This window comes from Castor canadensis, chromosome 6 (assembly GCF_047511655.1).
Source record: "Castor canadensis chromosome 6, mCasCan1.hap1v2, whole genome shotgun sequence".
Taxonomy (NCBI): Eukaryota; Metazoa; Chordata; class Mammalia; order Rodentia; family Castoridae; genus Castor; species Castor canadensis.
In genome coordinates this window covers 83,636,727-83,664,291 of record NC_133391.1, presented here as the reverse complement: position 1 = coordinate 83,664,291, position 27,565 = coordinate 83,636,727, and the positions used below count along the sequence as shown (strand labels likewise).

Below are 27,565 nucleotides of genomic sequence, written 5' to 3'. Positions count from 1 at the left end.
CCCCACAGCAAAAGATTAGTACAGGAAACAGAGGGGAATGAAGAGAACAGAAACTCAGATCCAGACTCCAAGAAAATGAAGATAAACTATACCAAAGGACCCAATGAAGCCCACAAGAATAATTTAAAAGAAGACATACTACAAGTACTCAATGAGAATTTTATAGAGATGATACTGGATAGGGTCAACCAAATGTACAGGAGACACTCAAGAAATTCCAAGACAACAAAAATAGAGAAGTTGAAAAAGCAAAAGAAGAAATAAAGGAAACCATAGAAGCACTGTATAAACACCAGAGTGAAACAGAGAACACGATGAATAAATGGATAAATGAACTCATGACAAAAATAGACAACATTAAAGAAGAAAACAGCCAAGATATGGAAAACCTCAGAAAAAAGAACGAAATAGAACTGCAAAACAAAATGTAAGGTCAATCCAGCAGAATAGAACAAACAGAAGACAGAATCTCAGAACTTGAAGATGAAATGGTAATTAAAGGAAAAACTGAAGAACTATTAATTAAACAACTCAAGACCTGTGAAAAGAAAATGCAAGAACTCACTGACTCCATCAAAAGACCAAACTTGAGAATCATGGGCATTGAAGAAGGAGAAGAGGTGCAAGTGTAGGGAATGCGTAATCTATTCAACAAAATAATAATGGAAAATTTCCCAAATCTAGAGAGAGATAGTCCCATACAGATGCAAGAGGCCTCCAGGACACCAAACAGATCAAAATAGAACTACTCCACAACATATCATCATTAAAACAACAAGTTCAGAAACTAAGGAAAGAATATTGAAGGCTGTAAGAGAGAAAAAACAAGTAACATACAAAGGTAAACCCATCAAAATCACAGCAGACTTCTCAACAGAAACATTAAAATCAAGAAGAGCGTGGGGTGAGATATTCTGGGCACTGAATGAAAATAACTTCAACCCCAGGATACTCTACCCAGCAAAACTATCATTCAAAATAGATGGAGCAATAAAAGTCTTCCACGATAAGCAGAAACTAAAACAATATGTGACCACAAAGCCACCACTACAAAAGATTCTGCAAGGGATTCTGCACACAGAAAGTGAAACCCAACTTAACCATGAAAAGACAGGCAGCACCAAACCACAGGAAAAGAAAAAGCAGGACAGTAGAGATTAACCTCAACTTAGGTACACACAATGAAACCTTCAAACAACTAAGACAACTAAATGACAGGAATCACCACATACCTATCATTACTAACGCTTAATGTTAACGGACTTAATTCACCCACCAAAAAGCACTGCTTGACAAAATAGATTAAAAAGAAAGATCCAACAATTTGTTGCTTACAGGAGACCCATCTCACCAACAGAAATAAGCATAGGCTTAGGATGAAAGGCTGGAAGAAGATTTACCAAGCCAATGGCCCCCAAAAACAGGCAGGAGTAGCAATACTTATCTCTGACAAAGTAGACTTCAAACCTACATTGATGAAACAAGATAAAGAAGGACATTCCATACTAATAAAAGGGGAAATAGACCAAAAGGAAATAATAATCATCAACCTGTATGCACCCAATGTCAACAACCCAATTTCATCGAACATACCCTGAAAGACCTAAAAGCATATATAAATGCCAACACAGTGGTTGTGGGAGACTTTAACACCCCATTATCATCAATAGATAGGTCATCCAAACAAAAAATCAATAAAGAAATCCAAGATCTAAAATATGCAATAGATCAAATGGACCTAGTAGATGTCTACAGAACATTTCGCCCAACTTCTACACAATATACATTCTTCTCAGCAGCCCATGGAACCTTCTCCAAAATAGATCATATCCTAGGGCACAAAGCAAGTCTCAGCAAATATAAGAAAATAGAAATAATACCATGCATACTATCTGATCACAATACAGTAAGAGTAGAACTCAACAACAAAAGTAAAGACAAAAAACATGCAAACAGCTGGAAACTAAATAACTCATTACTTAATGAAGAATGGATCATCGATGCAATAAATGAGGAAATTAAAAAGTTCCTGGAAGTCAATGAAAATTAAAACACAACCTATCGGAACCTATGGGACACAGCTAAGGCAGTCCTGAGAGGAAAGTTTATAGCCATGAGTGCATATATTAAAAAGACTGAAAGATCCCAAATCAATGACCCAATGATGCATCTCAAACTCCTAGAAAAATAATAAGAAGAAAATCCCAAAACAAATAGAAGGAGAGAAACAATAAAAATAAGAGCTGAAATCAATGAAGTAGAAACCAAAAAAACGATACAAAGAATTAATGAAACAAAAAGTTGGTTCTTTGAAAAAATAAACAAGATCGATAGACCCCTGGCAAACCTGACTAAAATGAGGAGAGAAAAAACCCAAATAAGTAGAATCAGGAATGCAAAAGAGGAGATAACAACAAACACCATGGAAGTCCAGGAAATCATCAGAGACTACTTTAGAACCTATATTCAAATAAATTTGAAAGTTTTAAAGAAATGGACAGATTTCTAGATACATATGACTATCTAAAACAGAACCAAGAGGAAATTAATCACCTGAATAGACCTATAACACAAAATGAAATTGAAGCAGCAATCAAGAATCTCCCCAAAAAGAAAAGTCCAGGACCTGATGGATTCTCTGCTGAATTCTATCAGACCTTTAAAGAAAAACTGATACCAACCCACCTTAAACTGTTCCATGAAATAGAAAGGGATGGAAAACTGCCTAACACATTTTATGAAGCCAGTATTACACTTATCCCAAAACCAGGCAAAGACACCTCCAAAAAGGAGAACTATAGGCCAATCTCCTTAATGAACATTGATGCAAAAGTCCTCAACAAAATAATGGCAAACCGAATTCAACAACACATCAAAAAGATTATTCACCACGACCAAGTAGGCTTCATCCCAGGGATGCAGGGGTGGTTCAACATATGAAAATCAATAAATGTAATAACGCACATTAACAGAAGCAAAGACAAAAACCACTGGATCATCTCAATAGATGCAGAAAAAGCCTTTGATAAGATCCAACATCATTTCATGATAAAAGCTCTAAGAAAACTAGGAACAGAAGGAAAGTTCCTCAACATTATAAAAGCTATATATGACAAACCTACAGCCAGCATTATACTTAACAGAAAAAACTGAAACCATTCCCTCTAAAATCAGGAACCAGACAAGGATGCCCACTATCTCCACTCCTATTCAACATAGTACTGGAATTCCTAGCCAGAGCAATTAGGCAAGAAGAAGGAATTAAAGGAATAAAATAGGTAAAGAAACTGTCAAAGTATCCCTATTTGCAGTTGACATAATAGTATATTTTAAAGACCCAAAAAATTCTACTCAGAAGCCTCTAGACATCATCAATAGCTATAGCAAGATAGCAGGATATAAAATCAACATAGAAAAATCATTAGCATTTCTATACACTAACAATGAGCAAACTGAAAAAGAATGTATGAAAACAATTCCATTTACAATAGCCTCAAAAAAAATCAAATACCTAGGTGTAAACCTAACAAAAGATGTGAAAGACCTCTACAAGGAAAACTATACACTTCTGAAGAAAGAGATTGAGGAAGACTACAGAAAGTGGAGAGATCTCCCATGCTCATGGATTGGTAGAATCAACATAGTAAAAATGTTGATTCTCCCAAAAGTAATCTACATGTTTCATGCAATTCCCATCAAAATTCCAATCACATTCATGAAAGAGATTGAAAAATCTACTGTTAAATTTATATGGAAACACAAGAGGCCACAAATAGCCAAGGCAATACTCAGTCAAAAGAACAATGCAGGAGGTATCACAATACCTGACTTCAAACTATATTTCAAAGCAATAACAATAAAAACAGCATGGTACTGGCACAAAAACAGACATGAAGACCAGTGGAACAGAATAGAGGACCCAGATGTAAAGCCAGACAACTATAACCAACTTATCTTTGACAAAGGAGCTAAAACTATACGATGGAGAAATAGCCTCTTCAACAAAAACTGCTGGGAAAACTGGTTAGCAGTCTGCAAAAAACTGAAACTAGATCCATGTATATCACCCTATAGCAATATTAACTCAAAATGGATCAAGGATCTTAATATCAGACCACAAACTCTAAAGTTGATACAGGAAAGAGTAGGAAATACTCTGGAGTTAGTAGGTATAGGTAAGAACTTTCTCAACGAAACCCCAGCAGCACAGCAACTAAGAGATAGCATAGATAAATGGGACCTCATGAAGCTAAAAAGCTTCTGTTCATCAAAAGAAATGGTCTCTAAACTAAAGAGAACACCCACAGAGTGGGAGAAAATATTTGCCAGCTATACATCAGACAAAGGACTGATAACCAGAATATATAGGGAACTTAAAAAACTAAATTCTCCCAAAACTAATGAACCAATACAGAAATGGGCAAATAAACTAAACAGAACTTTCTCAAAAGAAGAAATTCAAATGGCCAAAAAACACATGAAAAAATGCTCACCATCTCTAGCAATAAAGGAAATGCAAATTAAAACCACACTAAGATTCCACCTCACCCCTGTTAGAATAGCCATCATCAGCAACACCACCACCAACAGGTGCTTGTGAGGATGCAGGGAAAAAGGAACCCTCTTACACTGTTGGTGGGAATGTAAACTAGTACAACCACTCGGGAAAAAAATTTGGAGGCTACTTAAAAAGCTAGACATTGATCTACCATTTGATCCAGCAATACCACTCTTGGGAATATACCCAAAAGGCTGTGACACAGGTTACTCCAGAGGCACCTACACACCCATTTTTATTGCAGCAATATTCACAATAGCCAAGTTATGGAAACAACCAAGATGCCCCACCACTGACGAATGGATTAAGAAAATGTGGTATCTATACACAATGGAATTTTATGCAGCCATGAAGAACGAAATGTTATCATTCTCTGGTAAATGGATGGAATTGGAGAACATCATTCCGAGTGAGGTTAGCCTGGCCCAAAAGACCAAAAATCGTATGTTCTCCCTCATATTGTGGACATTAGATCAAGGGCAAACACAACAATGGGATTGGACTTTGAACACATGATAAAAGCTTTAGCACACAAGGGAGGAGTGAAGATAGGTAAGACACCTAAAAAATTAGCTAGCATTTGTTGCCCTTAATGCAGAGAAACTAAAGCAGATACCTTAAAAGCAACTGAGGCCAATAGGAAAAGGGGACCAGGAACTAGAGCAAAGGTTAGATCAAAAGAATTAACCTAGAAGGTAACACACATGCACAGGAAATTAATGTGAGTCAATGCCCTGTATAGCTATCCTTATCTCAACCAGCAAAAACCCTTGTTCCTTCCTATTATTGCTTATACTCTCTGTACAACAAAATTAGAAATAAGGGCAAAATAGTTTCTGCTGGGTATTGAGGGGGTGGGGGGAAGAGGGAGGGGGCGGAGTGGGTGGTAAGGGAGGGAGTGGGGGCAGGGGGGAGAAATGACCCAAGCCTTGTATGCACATATGAATAATAAAATAAAATAAAATAAAAGAGTGACTCTACAAAAAAAATGTAATGTCTTGAGGACTCTTGAAAGTGAGGAAGGACTTGCAAGATTATTCTCTTCCTGTAGAAGGGACTCTTTATATGGAATGACACTATTTAGCCACTGGCCATTCTTCTAGAAGGAGGATTTTTTGTTATGAGCAAAGAAATAGATAATAATTCTGACATCTAAATGGAATTTCTTTACTCTACTCTTGGAATTATTACCAGTCTATATTCTCTTTCTTAGAAGCACATATTGAAAAGTTGGGCAAGATGGTGGATCACATGCATCCATAATTTGGACTCTGTGAATGAGAAAAGACAGATAACTCAGGAAAAACTATGTCCTAAAGAGAAAATTGGAGGAAGAAGCAAGCAGGGGTAGCAATACTCATATCATACAAAGAAAATGTTAAACAAAAAGTAGTGAGAAGAAAAAATAAGGTTGCTACACATTAATAAAGAAAACAATCCTACAAGGAGATATAATTATTCTAAATATATATGTGCACCAAATTTTGGTGACCTTGGTTAATAAAATAAATACTATTGAACATAAAATGACAGATAGTGTCTGATGCAATAGTATCAGGTAAAACCCCATTCTCATCAATAGACAGAACATCCAGAAAAAAATGAGCAAGATATCTTAGAAGTCAACATCATTGATGAAATAGACTTAACAGACATCTGTGGACTATTTCCATAATACAGCAGAAGATTACACATTCTCCCCAGCAGCACATGGAACATTTTCTAAAACAGATCACATTCTAGGCCATAAATCAAATTTCAACAGATACAAAACAGACCATAATGAAACAAAATCATAAATAGCAAGGAAAACTATAAAAATTAATCAAACACACAAAGATTGAATAAAACACTTTTGAATGTTCAGTGGGTCACTGAAGAAATTTAAAAATTCTAGATTCAAATGAAAATGAAAATACAAACTACCAGATCCATGAGACAAACAAAGGCAGTGCTGAGAGAAAAGTTTATAGCCATGAGTGCTTATGTCATAAAATCAGAGGTCTCAAATAAAGGACCTAATGATGTATCTTAAGCTATTAGAAAATAAGAAACTAGCAAATCTCAAATCCAGGAGAGGGATAAAAATAATGAAAGGGAGAAAAAAGAACAATACAATCAATTAATGAAACAAAGAACTGGTTCTTTGAAAAGATAAATGAAAATGACAAAGCTTTAGCCAAACTAACCAATAGAAAGAAGACCCAAATGAATAAAATCAGAGATGAAAAGGGGGAAATTATTATAGATACCAATGAAATTCAGAAAATCATTAGGAAATATTTTGAAAATTTATTTTCCAACAAACTGATAAACCAAGAAACAATGTATAAATTCCTTAACATGTATGACCCACCAAAACTGAATGAAGAAGATATACACAACTTAAACAGATAAATATAAGTAAGGAAGTTACAACAGTAATAAAAAAAATTCCAAAAAAGAAAAAGTCCAGGACCAGACAGAAATCACCATTGAATTCTCCCAGATCTTTAAAGAAGAAGTAACACCAATGCTACTCAAACTATTCCAAAAATATACATGGTAAAAGAACATTACCAAAGTCATTCTACAAAGCTAGGATTACCTTATTACCCAAACTGGGTAAAAATGCAACAAAAAAGAGAAAGTTTCCCTGATGAATAGACCAATTTCCCTGATGAACATAGATGCAAAAAATCTCAATAAAATACTTGAAAACATAATGCAACAACACATTAAAAGATCATACACCATGACCAACTTGACTTCATATTAAGAAAACATGGGAAGATATAGACATAGACAACAACTTCCTGAATAGAACTCTAATAGTCCAGCAAATAAGATCAAGGATTGATAAATGGCATTGCAAATGGGATTGTCATTTGAAGGAAAATAGATGTAACTGGAGATCATTATGAAGTGAAGTAAGCCAGACTCAGAAGGACAAAGGCCACATGTTTTCTCTCATATGTGAAAACTAGACCTAAAATATATATGGAACACACACACACACAAACATGACTGTAAATCGAAGGACTGTCTGGCAGGGAGCAAGGGGGAGGGAGAGGAGAGAAAGAGAATATTGGATTGGACCACAATGCTGAAATACATTGTGTCTATGTATGAAGGTGGAACAAGGCAACTCAGTGAAATCTGTTGAAGAATAGGGAGGAAGGAATTGGGAAAAGAGGGAGCAATTGAGGTGGTTAATCTGATCAATGTACAACATATGTGTGTGTGAAACACCATGGTGTAACTCTTTTGTACAATTAATATACACAAATAAAATGCACATTAAAAGGTTCATATTTAGTGTAGGAGAAAGTGAAAAATAAGAATTGTTAGTGTAATCCTAAACCAGAGGGGTTGACATATACCCTTTTTGCCTGTCAGATACGGATAAACCCACTGGAATTGAGGTTCTACAAAGAGCCTGGGTACTGAAGTGTGATTGCAATAAGAGATTTGGGAAATCTATGGTCTCAGCTTCTCAGTCTCATGCATGATATGTTTTTATATGTAAAATTCAGTCTAACAGTGTGTGTGGTACATATGCAATATGCTAAACATGTGGCAGGTGTAATTCTAAGCACCAATAGTGGTAATTTCTGAATAAAGAAAGCACATGTATCTTTTATTTTTCTTGAATGTTTTCTGTGTTTTCTATAATGATTTATTTTTTATCAGAGCAATTACATGTATGCAGAATAATAGAAGTGAGGGATGGAATGTATTTCAAATTCTGTGGTTGTAAGTTTAGAGGTAAAAATCAACATGTTTAACTCAAATATGTTAATGACTTTCTTTTTTCCATTTTTACTAGCATATTAGTTGTACAAAGAAGTTTCATTGTGGTATTTTCACACATGCATTAATGTGCCCAAATTAAATTCCCTCTCCCTCTCATTACCCAATCTCCCTCCTTAAAACAAGTTCAACAGATTTCATTGGTTTATTTTCATACATGTATGTGAAGTACTTTGAACAATTTCAGCCCCTTATACCCTTTTGTTTCACCCTTCCCCCTCCTATTATTACCCATCCCAGAAATAGAACCTGTCATTCTTTTTTAAGGACTAGATTCCACATATGAGAATGAATATACAATTTTTGTCTTTCTTAGTAGGGCTTATTTTGCTTAACATGATAGTTACATCCATTTTTCTTCAATTGACATTATTTCATTCTTCTTTATGGCTGAATAATACTCCATTGTAGCTATATACCACATTTTCTTCATCTCTTTATTGATTGATAAACACCTAGACTGATTCCATAGCTTGGCTATTGTGAACAGTGCTGATAAAAATATGGGTGTGCAGGTATCTGAACTATATGTTGATTGCATTCTATTAGATATAGGTAAAGGAGTTAGTTTAATTTTGGTTTTTTAAGGAATATTCATACTGATTTCTGTAGTGGCTCCATTAATTTACATTCCCATAAACAGTGTATAAGGGTCCTTTTTTTCTGCACATCCTCACCAACATTTATTGTTGGTTGCTTTCTTGATGATACTCATTCTGACTGGAGTGAGATGGAAGCTCACTGTTGTTTTGATTTGAATTTCTTTAACTTCTAAGGATGTTCAAGATTTATGTATTGATTAGACATTACTTTTGAAAACTGTTCAATTCAATTGTCCATTTATTAATTGGATTGTTTATTCTTTTGGTGTTTAATTTTTGGATTTTTACATATTTTGCATATTAATGCTATATTTGATGAATACCTAGCAAAGATTTTCTGCCATTTTGTAGGATTTTTTTGATTCTGGTTGGTAATTGTTTGCTGTGCAAAGCTTTATAATTTGATGCAATTTCATTTTCAATTCTCATCCTTATTTTCTGAGCACTAGGGTTGTGTTTAGCAAAGCATTGCTTATGTCTATATGTTCAAGGGTTTTCCCTATTTTTCTCTAATGGTTCCAAAGTTTCTGGTCTTACATTAAGATCTTTGATCCATTTGGAATTAATTTTTGTACAGGGTGAAAAGTAGGGGTCTAGTTTCAGCCTTCAATATGGAAATATCCAGTCATCCCAGCATTATTTGTTGAAGAGAATGTCTTTTCTACAAGATATGTTTTTAGTGCCTTTGTCAAATATCAGATGACTATATCTGTGTGGGTTTATTTCAGAATCTTCTATTTTATTTCACTGACATTGTCTGTTTTGTGCCATTACTATAATGTTTTTGTAATTGGCTGTGTTGTATAATTTGAAGTCAGGTATTGTGATACCTCTACCATTCCTCTTTTTCTTCTCAGGATTGCCTTGGCTATTTTAGGGTCTTTTTTATTTCCGAATGAATTTTAGGACTGATTTTTCTATTTCTGTGAAGAAAGCACATTGGAATTTTGAGGGGATTGCATTGAAGCTATAGACTGCTTTTGATCCTATGTCCATTTTCACAATATTAGTTCTGCCGGTCCATGCATATTGGATATCTTCCCATCTTTTACTGTCTTCTTCAATTTCTTTCTTTAGTATTTTATAATTTTTGTTGAAGAGGTCTTTCACCTTCTTAGTTAGGTCTTTATGCATTTAAATCTTCTGAAGTTGTCGTGAATGGGATTGTTTTCCTGATTTCTTTCTTAGCCCATTGATTATTGGTATATAAAAAAGCTATTGATTTTTAACTGTTGATTTTATATCCTGCTACTTTGTGCAAAATGTTTATTAGTTCTGAGAACTTTCTGATGGAGTCTTTAGGATCCTTAAGTATAGGATTATATCATCTGCAAATACAGATGATTTGACTTTTTCCTTTCCTATTCGTATTCCTTTTTTTTTTCCTTTTGCTTTATCACTCTGGTTAAGGGTTCCAGCACTACATTCACTAAGAATGGGGAGAGTAAACACCCTTGTCTTGTTTCTGACATTAGGGAAAATGATTTTAACTTTTCTCCATTTAGTATGATGTTGGTTATATGGGTTTTTTTTTTAAATAAAGCCTTTACTATTATGAGGTAAGTTGCATCTATTCCTTTTCTCTTCAGAGCTAGTATCATGACAGGATATCAAATTATGTCAAATGTATTTTCTTTGTCTATTGTGATGATCATGAGATTTTTGTCCTTCATTCAGTTTATGTGCTATATTATGTTAATTGATTTTTATATGTTGCACCATCATTTCATCCCTGGAATGAAGCCTACTTGATCGTGGTGTATGATCTTTTCAATACATTGTTGAATTTGGTTTACAACAGTTCTATTGAGAATTTTTGCATCTATATTCATCAGGCAGTTGGTGTTATATAGTGTTTTTTTCCTTGTCATTATATAGTTTTGTTATCAGACTAATGCTGGCTTCATAGAATAAGTTGGTAATCCTTTCCTTTCTACTTTATGGAGTAGTTTGAGGAACACTGTTGGTTATTCCTTTAAAAGTCTGGTAGAATTCAGCAGTGAATCCATTGGGTCCTGGGCTTTTCTTTTTTTATTCACTCTTTCTTTTCTTTATTCATTTATTCATATGTGCATACATTGTTTGGGCCATTTCTCCCCTCTTCTCCCTCACTCTCCCCCCCACCCCCTTGCTTCCAGGCAGAAACCGTTCAGCCCTTTTTCCAATTTTGTTAAGAGTAGATATGAGCAATAATAACAAAGACAAAGCATTTTTGCTAGTTGAGATATGGATAGCTATACAGAGCGATTCCTAGCATTGCCTCCATGCACATGTGTATTACAACCCCAATTGATTCACCTCTACCAGACCTCTTCACTACTTCCCGGTTACCTTCCCATATTGACCTGTGTCATTTTAAGGTTACTGTATTAGCTCTTCTGCAGTGGGGACATCAAACACTTTCAACTTTTATGTTTCCTACCTTTCCTTATTCCTCCTGTATGTGTTCTCCCCTTGGCATGTAACCCATGTCAAATAATATTACTGTAATTTTTTTAGATCTAAAGTCCGCATATGAGGGAGAACATACCATTTTTGAGCCTGGCTAACTTCACTCAGGATGATGTTCTCAAGTTCCATCCATTTACTTGCAAATGATAAGATTTCATTCTTCTTCATGGCTGAGTAAAATTCCATTGTGTATAAATACCACATTTTCTTAATCCATTCATCAGTAGTGGGGCATCTTGGCTGTTTCCATAACTTGCCTATCATGAATGGCGCTGCCATAAACATCTGCGTGCTGGTGCCTCTGGAGTAACCTGAGTCGCATTCCTTTGGGTATATCCCCAGGAGTGGGATTGCTGGATTATATGGCAGAACTATGTTTAGTTTTTTAAGAAGCCTCAATATTGTTTTCCAGACTGATTGTACTAGCTTGCATTCCCACCAGCAGTGGGAACATTTGTTGCTGGTGGTGTTTTTGATGATAGCTATTCTAACAGCAATGAGGTGGAATCTTAGTGTGGTTTTGATTTGCATTTCCTTTATGGCTAGAGATGGTGAGCATTTTTTCATGTGTTTTTTGGCCATTTGAATTTCTTCTTTTGAAAAAGTTCTGTTTAGTTCACTTGCCCATTTCTTTATTGGTTCATTGATTTTGGGGGAATTTAGTTTTTTGAGCTCCCTGCATATTCTTGTTATAAGTCCTTTGATGTATAGCTAGCAAATATTTTCTCCCACTCTGTGGGTGGTCACAGTTTAGAAACCATTTCTTTTGTTGTGCAGAAGTTTTTTAATTTTATATAGATCCACTTGTTCACTGCTGGGGTTCTATTGAGAAAGTCCTTGCCTATACCTATTGCTTCCAGAGTATTCCCTGCTCTTTTCTGTACTAACATCAGAGTTTGGAGACTGATATTAAGGTTCCTGATCCACTTTGAGTTGATACTAGTACAGGGTGATAAACATGGATCTATTTTCGGTTTTCTGCAGGCAGATAACCACTTTTCCCAGCAACATTTGTTGAAGAGATTGTCTTTTCTCCATTGTATGCTTTTGCCGCCTTTGTCAAAGATAAGGTAGGCATAGCTGTGTGGATTCATATCCAGGTCCTCTATCTGTTCCACTGGTCTTCATATCTGTTTTTGTGCCAGTACCATGCTGTTTTTATGGCTATTGCCTTGTAATATAGTTTAAAGTCAGGTATTGTGATACCTTCAGCCCTGCTCTTTTTGCTGAGTATTGCCTTGGCTATTCAAGGTCTCTTGTATTTCCAAATGACCATTAGGGTAGATTTTTCAATCTCTGTGATGAATGTCATTGGAATTTTGATGGGAATTGCATTAAACATGTAGATGACTTTTGGAAGTATAGCCATTTTTACTATGTTGATTCTACCAATCCATGAGCATGGGATATCTTTCCAACTTTTGTAATCTTCTTGATTTACTCTTTATTAGTGTTTCAATTTTGTTGCTTGTTGTACGTCTGCATATATGGCTTATATCTTCCTGGCACAATTTTCATAGGTCATATACATTTAGACATTTATCCATTTCTTCTGGATTGTCCTATCTATTAGGACTCAGGTTTTCAAAGTATTCCTTAATGATCGACTGTATTTCTTTGATATTTGTTGTAGTAGCCCCTTTCTCATCTCTACTTCTATTAATTTGGGTCCTCTCCTTCTTACTTTGGGTCAGTTTGGCTAAAGGTTTGTCAATCTTATTTATCTTTTCAAAGAACCAACATTTTGTTTTAATGAAACAAGTCTTTGAATTGTTCTTTCAGTCTCCAATAATTTCCTCCCTGATTCTTATTATTACTTTCCATCTACTGCTTTTAGATTTGACTTTTCTTGTTTTTCTAAGAACTTGAGAGGCAACATTGGGTCATTAATTTGAAATTCCTGATTTTTTTAAGGGCAGTCACTCATGGCTATAACTTTTCTCTTAGCACTGACTTTTCTATATCCCAAAGGTTCAGATAAGTTACATTTTCATTCTCATTTACTTCTAGAATTTTTAAAAAATTTCCTCTGTTGCTTCTTCAATTAGTCACTGGTCATTCAAAAGTAAATTATTTAGTCCTCACATGTTAGAAAATTTTCTGTAGTTTCTCTTGTTATTGAGTTCTTATTTTATATCATTGTGGTCTAAAAAAATGCAGAAAGTTATTTCAATTTTCTTGTATCTGTTAAGGCTTGTTTTATGTCCTACAATATGATACATTTTGGAGAAAGTTCCATGAGCTGCTGAGAAAAATGTGTATTCTCTGACTGTTGGGTGGAATATTCTGTAGATATTTTTATGTTATTTGATGTATATTGTTAATTAGTTCTGAAGTTTTCTTGTTGATTTTTTCTCTGGATTATCTATCTATTGTGAAAGTGGAGTGTTAAAGTTGCCCACTGTTATTGTGTTGGTGTTTGTTTGAGCTTTTATGTCTAATAGTGTTTGCTTTATCAATTTGGGTGCACTGACATTCAGTGCATATATGTCTGCAATAGTTAAATCCTTCTGATGAATTATTGCCTTTATCATTATGCAATGACCTTCTTTGTCTCATCTGACTCATTTAGGTTTGAAGTTTGATTTGTCAGCAATGGGGATGGCTACTCCTTCTTCTTTTCTTGATGCATTTGCTTTTAAAATCTTTTCCATCCTTTTACTTTAAGCTTGTGTTTATCTTTGTCAGTGAGGTACATTTCTTATAAGCACAACAGTTTTGGTCTTGCTTTCTATTTTGGATTACCAGTCTGCACCTTTTGATTGGAGAATTGAGACCATTGACATTCAGAGTTACTAATAAGCAATATGTAATCCCTGCCATTTTGTTGTTTTTGTGGTGTTGAGTCTACCTTACTTTTCATTTTTTTGTCTACTCATCTGGTGAGATTTATTTTTCCCCACATTTCCATGGTTGCATTTGTCTTCTTCTTTAGAGTGTATAATTCCTTTGAGTATGTTCTGCAGTACTGGTTTGGTGGTCAAAATTTGCTCTATTGTTTTGTTTATCACAGAAGGTTTTTATTTCTCCTTCAATTATTAATGATAGCTTTTCTGGGTAGAGAAACCTATGTTGCTATTTATTTTCTTTCGGAACTTGAAATACAATGTTCCATACCCACCTTGCTTTTAAGGTTTCTGTTGAGAAATCTACTGCTCTTCTGATGAGTCTTACTTTGTTAGTGACTTTTTGCTTCTTCCTTACAGCATTCAATATTCTTTTCTTGTTCTTCACACTTAATGTTTTAACTATAATATGAGGTGAAGAGGTTCTAGTCTGGCCTTGTCTATTTTGAGTTGTAAAGACTTCCTGTACCTGGATAGGAATCTCTTTCTCAAGATTTGGGAAGTTTTCTGAACTTACTTTGTTGAATATACTTCCTGTGCCTCAAGCTTGCTTCTCCTTCTAAACCCATGTTTCTTAGGTTTGGACTTTTATCGAAGTTCAGAGTTCTTGCATGTTCTGTTCACCTGATTTTTCTATTATGTCTGTCTGGTCTTTAAGCCCTGATATTCTGTCTTTCATTGGTCCAATCTGCTGGAGAGGCTTTCAACTGTTTGTTTTACTTTGCATTTCTGGAACTTCAGTTTGATTTTTTTTTCAGAATTTCTGTACCTTTATTAACTTTCCCTTTCATGTCTAATATTATCCCCTAATTTTGGTGAGCTGTGTTTTTGTATTCTCTTTGAATTCATTTAGCTATTTATGAACTCTTTGAGTTCATTGAGGTATTTATACATGTCCTTTTTCATCTTGTTGATCATTCTTATCGTTATTTTTTGAGTTTGGTATTTGAAATTTCATCAATTTCACTATTATTCATACTTGTGATTGTTGACATTTTGTGGTTTCATGGTGTCTTGTTTTTTTCATATTCTTATGTTTCTGCATTGAGACTTGCTCTTCTGAAGTTAAGGAATTGGTTTTAATCACCTCAAGTCTTTCAGTTGACTTATTCTCTATGTTCTGTCAGGACTTGAAAGTGGCAGGGTTGATGTACCATTTCTCTCCCCTGGCTGGGAGTAATAACTCAGAAATAAGAAACTCACAGATACCAAACCAGATATTTACATGAAGTAAGAAACCATTCACAACATCATTTATACTATTGATCATGTTGCATATGAAAAGGACTAGCACTCTATATGGTACAGTAGGGGTTAGGAAAAATATTATTTGTGTGAAAATTAGAGATTAGGTAGTAAAATGAGGTGGGGTTGAGGGAAGAACTAAGGAATAGGGAAGATGAGGAAAAGGGAGTGTGAAGTGTGTGAGCTGAAGGTAGAGAGAGTAATGGTGTGCAGGAATATAAATAAATTATTGTGGAGAATGATTCTATAGTTCAGGATTGCCAAGGGATAGAAAAATTAAGAATTACTGCCAGGTGCTGGCAGCTCACACCTGTAATCCTAGCTACTCAGGAGGCAGAGATCAGGAGAATTGCTGTTCAAAGTCAGCCCACATAAATAGTTTCCAAGACTCTATCTTGAAAAATACCAACACAAAAAAGGGCTGGAGGAGTGGTTCAAGGTGGAGGTACTGAGTTCAAACTCCAGCATGGCAAAAATAAAATAGAATTACAAATAAAGTTCAAAATAAAAAAATTTAAAAGGGGAAGTAGAATAAACCACTAATAGAAAAATTGGTAAAAGAGAAATAGAAAAATTAAAAATCAGTCTTTCTTCCTTGTTGAGGAAAAGAGTGTATACCTGCTGGACCCATTCAGTAGAGTGAATGTTCACTAATATTTGGTACTCAGTATACTTTTGGCAGTTCTCCTGTTGTGTTTACTCACTTATCCCCTCTGGGCTCCAGACTGCCTGGAATTTGCCTCTGGATACAATCTAGGTGTGGTGTGTTCCATGGTCAGTTAAGACTCTGGACTAAGGGCAACTACTAGAGTGATGCAATGCAGATCTTGTGCAGAGGCACCAATTCCCAGAGGTTGGGCTACTCTACCTGGGATTGGTGGAGCAATTCCCAGTGTGTGAAGTAGAAGTCCTCAGGATGGAGCTACTGTTGCTGAGTGACTTCCAGAGCCAAGCATGAGAGTCATTGACTCTACTGGGCAGATATGTTCATAAATGCACACTGAGTTACACAGTGCTTTCAGCATTGTTGCAAATTGGAGAGAAGTCCTTTGGGCCTGCTCATTTCCATGTGCACCTGTTCTTTGTCTCAGAACAGAGCCACAGCAAGTGGCTTTTGCAGTCTACCAGTTGAGAGCCAGATATTGGAGATTCTGAATCTTGTGGGCAGTTGTATTTATGATGATAGGCTGGTTTTCCCAATGCTTTTAGTGCAAGTAGTTCACTCCCACATGTGGAAGGGATGGAGCAGATTTAGTCCTTCTTCTGTGAGGCTGTTCTGGGTTCCACCAAGCAAAGAATCTTCTTAGTGTCTTTTATAGATTTAATTTTTAATATTTTCTCTAGCTATTATCTATTTAGTCTCTTCACTAGTGTCTTCCCCTAGTTTACTAATTTGCTCACATATCATTGTACCCACAAACCTCAGGTTTTATTTCTGCTTCATGGAGACAAAGGGATGTATTATGTGTCTAAAATCTGCCATTTTCCTCTACCTACCATTAATAACTTTCTTATCCTTGAAAATAACATGCATTGATTCTATTAGAATATTGGTTTAGATCAAAGTTCCTCTGTCAATAATTTTATGCAGAACCTTTGTGCATAGAATTTCTGTACAAAGCATGGCTCAATGTTCAGGGTCTGCCCAACAGTACATCCTTATTTCAAATGTTGCTTGGTTTCTGCTCAAGGATGAGGTGAACAGCTCAATGAACAAAGATAAAGATTTGCTTGGCTCATCTCTCTCAGAGCCAATGATACAGGAACTGGAAGCCAAAATGTCAGGAAAGCCAGCATTTCTCCCAGTTTCTCACCTTGGTGGAGCCAAGTAAATTCTTTTCAGTCTGGTTTGGAGGGGCTTAGTCATGGGAGGCAGCAGTGACATACAATGAGAGCAGTTTAGGATGGGCCATTGAGAGTGACAGATAATTACCCTTGAATCACCTCCTTTGGGGCCTAGAGGCATTTGTAGCCAGATTCTTACAGTATGTGGCTTTCCACCTCTAAACTCCTGCCCAGTAAATCTCTTGTTCTCCTCTTCAAAAGGGGTCTCAGTTTAGCAACTATTGTAATTCTGATGAAAAATACTAACCCTCCAGTTTCCCAGTGAAAAGCTGAAACCTGATATAAAGAATGAATGAGGAGAATTGGACCTCTTCATGTCTAAACCCAGAAAACTTCTAGTCTGTTCACAGAAATGTGTATCTACTAGTTCCAGACACTGTCCTGGGTGTTTTTCAATTGTTTTCTGTTTGTTTGTTTGTTTGTTTTTTAATGTAGAGTTCAGAAATCCCTGGAAATCCACTTCTTCACCAGATCTATGAGGATTCTGAGGTGTCTGGGTAAAGTTGGAGTAATGTGGATATTACTCTGAACATTCAGACACCACTCCAGCCTCCCAAAGAAACTCAAAAGCATCATTGACCTGGACATGGTTTCCTCTTATCCAATACTGGGGCTGATTTGTGTCAAAAAATACTTATCATTATCCCAGGAGACCTTCAATTTAGTGATCATCCCTGGATGGTCATTGTGACTTGAATGCTAGAAATGTACAGGAGGAAAGTGTTTTGGAGTAGGTAGATTTCTGAGATAACCCACAGGATTCCTGTCCCCTGGTATGTATGCTATTTTTATAATTCTCTGTAATTGAGTATGTACAAAACCTGTGAATATGATGGAATAACGCTCCTATGAAGAAGTTACAAATCAATTGAGTTGTCTGGATCACGTTAGCCCTTGAAAGTTCTAGACCCTTCCTGAAAGAGATTTAAATCATGAAAATGGAAGTACATTTATAAGGGCCATGTGGCAAGAAACTAATAATTTAGAATGACCCCTATCCAACAAGAAGAGGGGAACTTCTGATAAAAAGTTGCAGGAAACTTTGCACACTTTGTCCCCAACCTAAGTGAGCATGGGAGAGGGTTCCAAGCACCATGAGGAACATGAAGGCAAATGAGACCTTCCCAACATGGCTGCCACCTTGTTTTCAAACTGAAGAGACCTAGCCAAAACATGTCAAGACTTCTGATCCACTGAAACTGTAAGATAATAAATTTGCATTTTTTTCAAGCTGATAATTTTGTTGTAAACTGTTATAGAGTAATGGAAAACTAAGACATGCATCATAGTTCATTTAGTTTATGATACTATGTCCACAAAAATGATCATGAATCTTTTTCTTGTACACTGACATGAAAGGAATATTTGTTTCCCTATCCCCAAATTTATATGTTGAAATTCTATCCCACCTGGCAGGTTGATATGAGAAGGTATAGCCTTTGGAAGGTGATTAGGACAGGGTCCTTAAGAATGAAGTCAGTGCCCATATAAAAGGCCACAGAGATTCACCTTGCTCCTTTTAAATGTATGGATAGAGCTAGAATGCGCCATCTTTAAATGAGAAAGATGACCCTCACTACACGTGAATCTGCCAGTGCCTTGGTCTTAGACTTCCTAGGACTGTAAAAAAGATATTCTTATGGATTATTAGCTACCTAGTATTTTTATTATAGCAGCATACACCTTCAGTGTAAAGGACACTCACTCTTATTCAAAGCAGTTCATTCAATTTTTGGAAAGCTTTTAATTATCAGGCATTGTTTCTTCTAATATTCAGTTGAAATCTGCTCTGTATCTTTTATTCATTGATCTTAGATCTATATTAATGAATGATATGTAAAGAAAAACCCCAATCCTTCTACCATATGTTCATATTTCAATGATCAAAAGACAGCTATCATGATCTACATAACCCTAATGTACTCTGTTTAAATATTCTAACTCATAAACTGCTGTCATTTGATGTTTTTTTCTAGATATTTTACCAAAAATTTTCAGACACCTTTAATGGGGCCCAGAACATTGCACAAGTTTTGGTTTGATAAGTAAAGATCCTGTATTTTCATGACCTCTTTTTTATGAGTAATCATGTGACCTGTATTTATCTTAGGTTAGCTGCCCTAGGAAATAGATCCCAAGCACATTTTCAAAGAGTTCAGTGGGGTGAGCTCACCAGAACCCCATCAGTGAGGTACTGAGGGAAGCAGAGTCAAGTAGAGGAAATGCCAGTGTACAATGCAGGAGCAACAGAAACCTGAGCCTACTTCACACACACACTCTCACACACACACACAGACACACACAGACACACACACACACACACACACACACACACACACAGAGAGAGAGAGAGAGAGAGAGAGAGAGAGAGAGAGAGAGAGGCTTTGGGAGAGGCAGAGCAACTAATCATGGAACATGAGTGACTGTGAAGCCAGAATGACCACCATGAGCTGGTTGATCTCAAACTCATCAAGTCAAAAGTTTGAGTCCAACAGCAATTCATTATAAGATGGAAGAGGTACATTTGGAAACTGGCATGGAAAAGGCCATCAGCACAAGTAACCTATATATGTTGCCATTTCAAATCCTATGACATTTATCATGTCTCCCAAGGCCTAGTAGCATGCCAGAGGTATTTTTTAAATGGTGAAACCCTAGCATAGTTTTCCTCCTGAACACCCCAGGGTTCAACGTTATGATTCTGCTACTGACCCTTATCATAAATACCAAAGAACATCTTGCATTACAGATATTTTTAATACTGCTGGATCTGGGTCTGGGTCTGCCAGGTTATTTAGGCCCATCAGTAGGGATGCTTATTTCACAGCTAAAATCTACATCAGAAGGCTTTCTTGGTCTGAACCCAAAGTTAGCAGCTATCTGTGTTACTCATAAGTGGTCATAGGAATATTCTTCAGAGTGAAATATGCTGGCTTCAGAACTTAAAGAATCCAAATAATCATTATGCTTATTTTTCAGTCATGAGATTTTTGAAATGTAGCAATTTGTCTTTCCTCTGGTGATGTCCTGGTATGTTTCTGATTGCTGATCCCTTAAAAGTTCACTGATATAAAAGGGCTCTGAATCTTCATGAGGTTTATTTCCCACCATCTGGAGCACATATGTCTTAGTAAGATTCCCAATATTTTTACCATATATTGCTCATCTAGTCTCACTAGCATGATGTTATAGATATATGGACTAATGTAATTTTCTGCTGGATGTCTTCTACAGTCTGAAGGAGACCCTTCACATTCATGTGTTAGAAATTTAATTCCTAATTCAACAGTGTTAAGAGAAGGAGCCTGATGGGAGATTTATGTCATGAAGGCTATGATCTTATTGATAGATTAATACCACAATAAAAAAGGCTTGCAGGAGTTGATTCTCTTTCTCATAGTTTTCTGACAGGTGCTCTGCTGTCTTCTGCCATCTGAGAATAAAACCAGAAAACCCTCATTAGATACCAGTGACTTGATCTTCAACTTCACAGCCTCCAGAATTAAGGGAATAAATTTATGTCTTTATGAAGTACCCAGGTTGTGATATCTTATTATATCTGCACAAAATGGACAAAAGCAATTTCAAGCAGTGTAGGATCCTTAGAACTATATTATACAGAGATCAAAAGTTAGCATAGACAATGATAAGACTTTAAGTGTCTAATGTTGTACATCGCACATGAATGCAAACTGCCTTTGGTCCTCCCTCCTGATTGGAATGAAGATCTCATTTGCTATTACCAAGTCATATATCAGGTTACTGAAGCCATTTTAATCTGCTCTGCTAAGGAAACCACAACTAGCAGAACAGTAGCAATTGTAGGTATGAGTATAAAGAACAATTTGACATAATTCATTCTTATATGTCAAGGTGTTTTTATATGTTACACTAGTGCTTTAAGGTGATATGTGGTGTAGAATACCACCCAGAAAACTGTTCAGTTCTTAATGATGGCATTAATCCCTGCCATTCACTCCAGTGTGAACTGTTATTTTTTTTCACTAAACTTTCTTAGTTGGAGATGGAGGGGAAGGAAGTTTCAGAGACTTCCAACTAGCTGTCCCCCATGCTAGCTCTTACCTTACAGGCTTAGAAACAAAAATTTCAAACTATCAATTATTAAGTTTGTCATCATTCATTAAGTGACTTAGACAATGATCACTGAGATGTTCATGGGTCTACTGTACTCAAAACAAACTCCTGACTCCATAAATTCCTACCATAACAGAATGACTATTATAACATTTGATTCTTTAGGTATAAATATTAACTGATATCTGTTAAATCTGCTTAACATTCATTTTCACTAATGTTCAGTTAGCAAACTAAATGGTAATAGGCTTCTTTGAGTGAGGATGAAGGTATTCATAATCAGTGTATAATGTTACAGAGTCCTTATTAGAGACTGGTCCTCTTCAGCCAGTGGGTTCTTAGGCTAAATATGAGCTAATAGTCAAAATCTAGACAAAGGATGATGAGTTTTCATCAAAATGACTGTCTCCAACACTCTCATCTTCCCTTTCCTTTTATTTAGTTATCTTATTTTATTAATATATTAATTATTCAAAGTTTTCATTTTGATCATTTCTATACATGCATATAACTCTATTACTCTTTTGGGGGCAGTACTGGGATTTGAACTCAAAGTTTCATGCTTGCTAGACCTGTGCTCTACTGTTTGAACCACAGCTCCAATTCTTCTTTTATTTTCTTATTTGAATATGGAAATTGAGAAGTAAACTTGTTGGCTACCATGTATTTTTCTCCTAGCAACTCTGTGTTCTATGGACTATGCTGGTTGCCACTCTAAGTATGCTTATTTAGATAATTGTTTTTATCTTGCTGCTTATGGATAAGTAACTTCTATTATTTGAGTTCTTTTATTACCATTGTTATCAGGGAGCTAACACCTGTGGTACCATCTGCCCTGCCCTACAAAATAAAGGCATACTGCGTGTCTGAATGATTCTGATTCCTATTGTTTCTGAAACAAGAAGAATTTGGGACAAAAATATTTAATAATAAATTAGATGTGGAAAAAGAAAGGTATAATGGAAGGCTCTTAGATTTTAGGCTCAGAAAATGAAGTATGATATAATTATTTATTACCATGTGAAAAACTGCAAGTAGGGTAGGCTTAGTAGTTTTTTTCTTTTTTTGTCTTGAAGATTGGATTTTCATACAACCTGCTACATTTCAATAGTTTATGTTTGATCTGCCTGGTTAGTCTGTTATGATATTAGGAAAGTGATCATCTGCCTTTAATTGAAACTTATTTATCAGGGTCTGAGTCAGAATCAGACCAACATCTGGTGTGCTAAAGCATGAGGGAAAGGAATAAGTTTTGGGATTGGCACTCTTCCAGTTCCTCTTATTTCTCCATATTCCACAAACCTTTACATCTTGGGCTGTAGAAATGTCTGCCTTTCAGGATTTAACATCTGCATGGGAATCATTTGAAAAGAAGATAGAATAAGAAGGTACCACCATTTTCATTATGTGTCATGGATTTTCCAGAAAATGAGATGAGACACATCCCTGAAGAGCACACTCAGCTGGAAGTGGCTTCTAATTTTATTCAGAGGCCAGAAAACCTGACCTACTCTGTTTACTCATTATTACAATAGATGGTTCTCCTTACTGCGCTACTGTAGCTTCCCTGAAAGAATTAACCATCAAATTCAAAATGCTAGTTTTTGAGCAAGCTTTGTTCATTCTCTTATTGAGTGAGAGACTGAGCCAGCTGCCTCATTAAAAATCTGGCTGTAGTATTAACAATAGCCAAGCTCTGAAACACACACATACACACACACACACACACACACACACACACACACACACAATGGAGTATTACTCAGCCACAAGGAGTAATGACATATGGTTTGATGGTAAATGCATGCAATTGGAAGACATTATGTTAAGTGACTTTAGCCAGAATCATAAACATAAAAGCTGCATGTTTTCTCTCATACATGGAAGATAGATCCAAAGATAAACATATACAGAAAAGCAAGATGATCATATACAAACTCAGATGTAGAACATGTTTGCAATAGTGGAACTACTCTGTGGAACTCAGGAAAAGAGAATGATAGAGCACCATCAGTAATATAGCATAACATAAGATGTGAAGATAGAGGATATAAGGATGTGTATTGAAAGCTGTTGAAAAATGGGGGGCAAGAGGTAAAGGGGTGAGGGAGAGTAATGGAAGGGGTCGTACAGACCAAAGCACAGCACATACAGGTGAGCATACATTGAGACACCTTTTTGAACATCAACTTAAATATTAATAACAAAAACCAAGACTGTAAAAATGTACAGTGTGTGTGGGTTATTAGTGGAGGGGGAGGGTGAAGGAAGGAGATTAAGGTGATGGTATATGGTTGTTGTACTTCATGTACCTATATGAAACCTCTTGCAATTGCTTTAATTGGGGTGCAGAGGGTGTTGAAGGGGAGAGACAATGGGGGCAGTAAATCATGTATAATATAAGTCCAATCAGAATTGTTCCCCTCCTGTACAATAAATATATCCTAATAAAAATTTATTTTAAAAACCTGGCTTGTAGATGAAGTAGATAATGCTGGAGTACTTAAATGGTTACAGTATTTTACAAATGAAAAAGTAAGGGAGTAAGAGGAGTTGTTGTTTTGTGGTAGCTTTTAAAATTTATATTGGAAAACACCACCAAAACTATCAAAGAGGGTCCTGCAATTTTGGGGACCAATTTTAAAGAAATATGACCTGTGACAGAAAAATACGGCAGAGATTGACTCTGGCAGCACCTGTGCCCATTGGCATGCTGACAAAATAATTGCAATCAGACTGAAAATAAGTGCCCACAGGAAAAAAGTGGTTTTTAATGTTCTAGCTCTACACCTTTAAAAGATTCAGTGGAGCCCATATATGACACAGCAAAGACCCTTTGTTGGAAGCCCTTCCATTTTCTCTCTACCTTTCCTCAGACAAACATTGGCCATTTCCTCAGAGGATTTTCCAGTCACTATTTAGGATTTTTTTTAATTATTTTTTTTTCAAATAATTAAAAAAGCTCTCTTTTTTGGGGCATTGGACATTTGGATTTCAGACTTCTCTGACACTTTGGGTCTTCCTATACTTGGTGGCTTCTTGCATTATTTGGTGATACTTTCTAATTCAGAAAAACAAAATTGAGAAGTTCTCCAAAACAAACTTGGTTGCTTAAGTAACCTGAAATGGTTTGTAAAAAGAGCCATTCTCAGAAGACAAAGTCCTGAACAAATTATTACTTTGGGAAGGAGAAATACAGAGAGTTGTCAAACTTTGAAATTGGCAGTTAGGAATAGGAGATTTTTAAAAAATTTTATGCAGTGCTAGTTACTTTACATGTATTTTACAAGTCCTGTATTAAATAATTATAGAGCAACTGAGAAGGAATAAGGTTAAAAAAATATGTTATTTAAAGCCTATGTTCGTGAAGGTGAACAGACAAGGAGAATAATGGTTTCTTAAAGATATCCCTATTCCAATCTCCAGAATCTTCAAATGTGTTTCCTTATATGGAAAAAGGGATATTGCAGAAGTGCTTAAGGTAAAGGACCTTGAGAAGAGGAGATTGTCTGGATTGTGCTGAGGCCCAGCCTAACCACCTAAGTCCTTAAAAATGGAGACTTTTCTGGCTGAAGCAGAGAATTGCAACAATGGAAGAAAGGTCTGAAAGATGTGATAAAGCTGAGTTTGAATATGAAAGCAAGGGTCATATACCAAGGAATACACGTGGTCACTGGAATTTGGGGCCAGCAAGTGGATTCTACCACAGAGCTTCCAGGAAGGAATAGAGTCTTTCAGATATCCAGTGAGACCTATGTTGGATTGCTAACTTCCCAAACCATAAAATAATAAATATGTGCTCCTTAAACTGATAAGTTTGTAGTAATTTGTTAAAGAGGCAATAACAAACAAATGCAGAAGTATATCTGCATTTTGATAAATTTTACTATATGTACAAATATTTCATAATCTCCAGTAGACGAATTGCAAGAATGTATGCAGCTGTCTATGTTCTTTTAAAAATAAATTCATGTATTTTCTCATATTTTTCTAATTCTAGAACTAATTCCTACATTTTATATATATTATATGTATTATAATATATATAATATAATATATATATATGTTCTTATACAAATATACACATAGGGTAACTGGAGTTTTATTGAATGTATTTAATGACAGCAAGAAAAATTATTTAGAATCCTTACTCTGCTCTATGAATGGTGGATCCATCAATTATAAAGCCTTTGTTTTCTTGAGCTCCTTGGTGGGTTTGTGAATGTATGTGCACACAATTTATATAGATACCAAACTAGAAAGTTGGCATCTCTTTCCTCTCATTTCTCATCTCCAACACATCATCAACTTCCACCAATGTGATTTTCTTAGTATAATAATTTTGTGTATTTCTATCAATGTCTATTAATACCATGATTCTTGTCAAAACCATTATAGTCTTACTAGACTATACCATTAGCTTCTTATGTTGTCTTATTTGGTCCCCAAAACATATCAATGAATGCACAAAATGTTTGTCAATATCATTCTAAGTAAAATATTTTAATGTGACTTTCAATTGCTCTTAGAATAAGACCAAATCTATTTTGTGATAGTCTGAAAAATAGGAAGGCAATATTTTTCATTCTAATGAGAAATAAATCCATACAGAAGTCAAAGGATTCATGAAGATTGCTAGGGCAAAATTTCATACCCCAACTGAATTAAAAGCCATTCTGTATCAGGAAGAGATGAAATTAAAAGCAACAGGTAAAGAACCAAGAGCAAGTTGTGAAGAAACATATAATGATATCTTCCAACCCATTTGCTGAAGACACATTGATCTCATGGGTGTAGTTCATAAAATTTTCAAATGTTAATTGATTTATCCTACCTTGTTCCCAAAAAGACTTTAAGGTAGTCTATAAGTGATATAAACTATAAGATAACATTTATTGGATGCAGGTGAAAAGTTAAAAAAGGTCAGGGGTCATAAAATAGAGGAATAAAGTTAAGAAAAATGATTCCTTAGGACACTTTTGGATTCTAAAGTATAAGCTCTGCCCATGTAGCACCTGGATCCAGTGTTGAATGAGGGCCTGGTAAGGATAGGACAGTAGGATTTAGCCTAGTAGTTGAAGTCTTTGTGTTTTGAAAGGATCCCAGCCAGGCAGATTCTGCCTGCTTACTCCTTGTGCACCTTAACACTACCTCTTTCAAAATATTCACTAGGCATAGTTACTTGTGTCAAGCTCCATAAAACCATAGTCCAAAATGCTTAATAGTATATTCTATCACTTACCACAGGCACATTTAGTAGTTATTCAGTTTTTCTAAGTTGATGAATACTAGGTCAAGGCAAAAACAGAAACAGGAAGAAACATAGGGAGGGGAGAGTTAAAAAAGATTCAGTAATAGCTGTGAATAAGATTTCTTTTTCAAAAATGATACTTTATAGATGTACAAAATGCAATCATATGGATGGTGCCATGTTGTGTTTAAACAATCTCCTATTGTTGGAAATCTAGTTTATTTCCAGTATTACTGCACTAAAATACATTCATTCACAAATCTTCACTCTCATTACTTTTAGACTGAATTTCTAAAGTGAAATCATTGTACTGAAGGATGTGAACTATTGGAAACAAAGCATTGCCTTCTCTTCAAAGAGTAACTGCTTTATAATTTGAGCTGGCTATTTGTACTCTTCTAACTTTTGTTATTTAGTCTTCATCTTTAGAGACAAGTTTAATCCAGTAATTTCTCAGGAATTGCAGACTTAAAAAGCCCTGGAACTATGTATTGACCTTCCCAGTTCACTGACACACTGAGGTAGGAAGAATAATGCTCCCCACCAAGGATGTTCATATTCTAATTCCCAGAACTGGTGACTACTTCATAAAGCATGGCATAGGAAATTAAGGTTGCAGATGGAATTAAGTTTAATATTCAGTTGACTACAAAACAAGGAAATTATCCTTGATTACACTCAATTGCACAGGAAGACCCAATGTAATCACAAAGGTTTTTTTTAAAATTTTATTTTTATTGTTTTTACATTTACTCACATGTGTATACATTGTTTTGGGCCATCTCCCTCCACTCCTTCCAAGCTTCAGGGCAGAACCTGTTCTGCTCTCTCATTCTCCAATTTTGTTGAAGAGAAAATATAAGAGATGATAATAAGAAAG

The 27,565-nt window shown here is 35.6% G+C and overlaps 1 long non-coding RNA gene across 1 annotated transcript in view; it reads right to left on the bottom strand.

Moving 5' to 3' along the window:
- LOC141423898 (uncharacterized) overlaps positions 1 to 27,565 on the bottom strand; it is a 50,410-nt gene that overhangs the window by 7,789 nt on the left and 15,056 nt on the right. The window contains exon 2 of the long non-coding RNA XR_012448661.1: positions 20,697 to 20,772. This is a non-coding gene — a long non-coding RNA (uncharacterized lncRNA). The remainder of the gene's footprint in view (positions 1 to 20,696; positions 20,773 to 27,565) is intronic.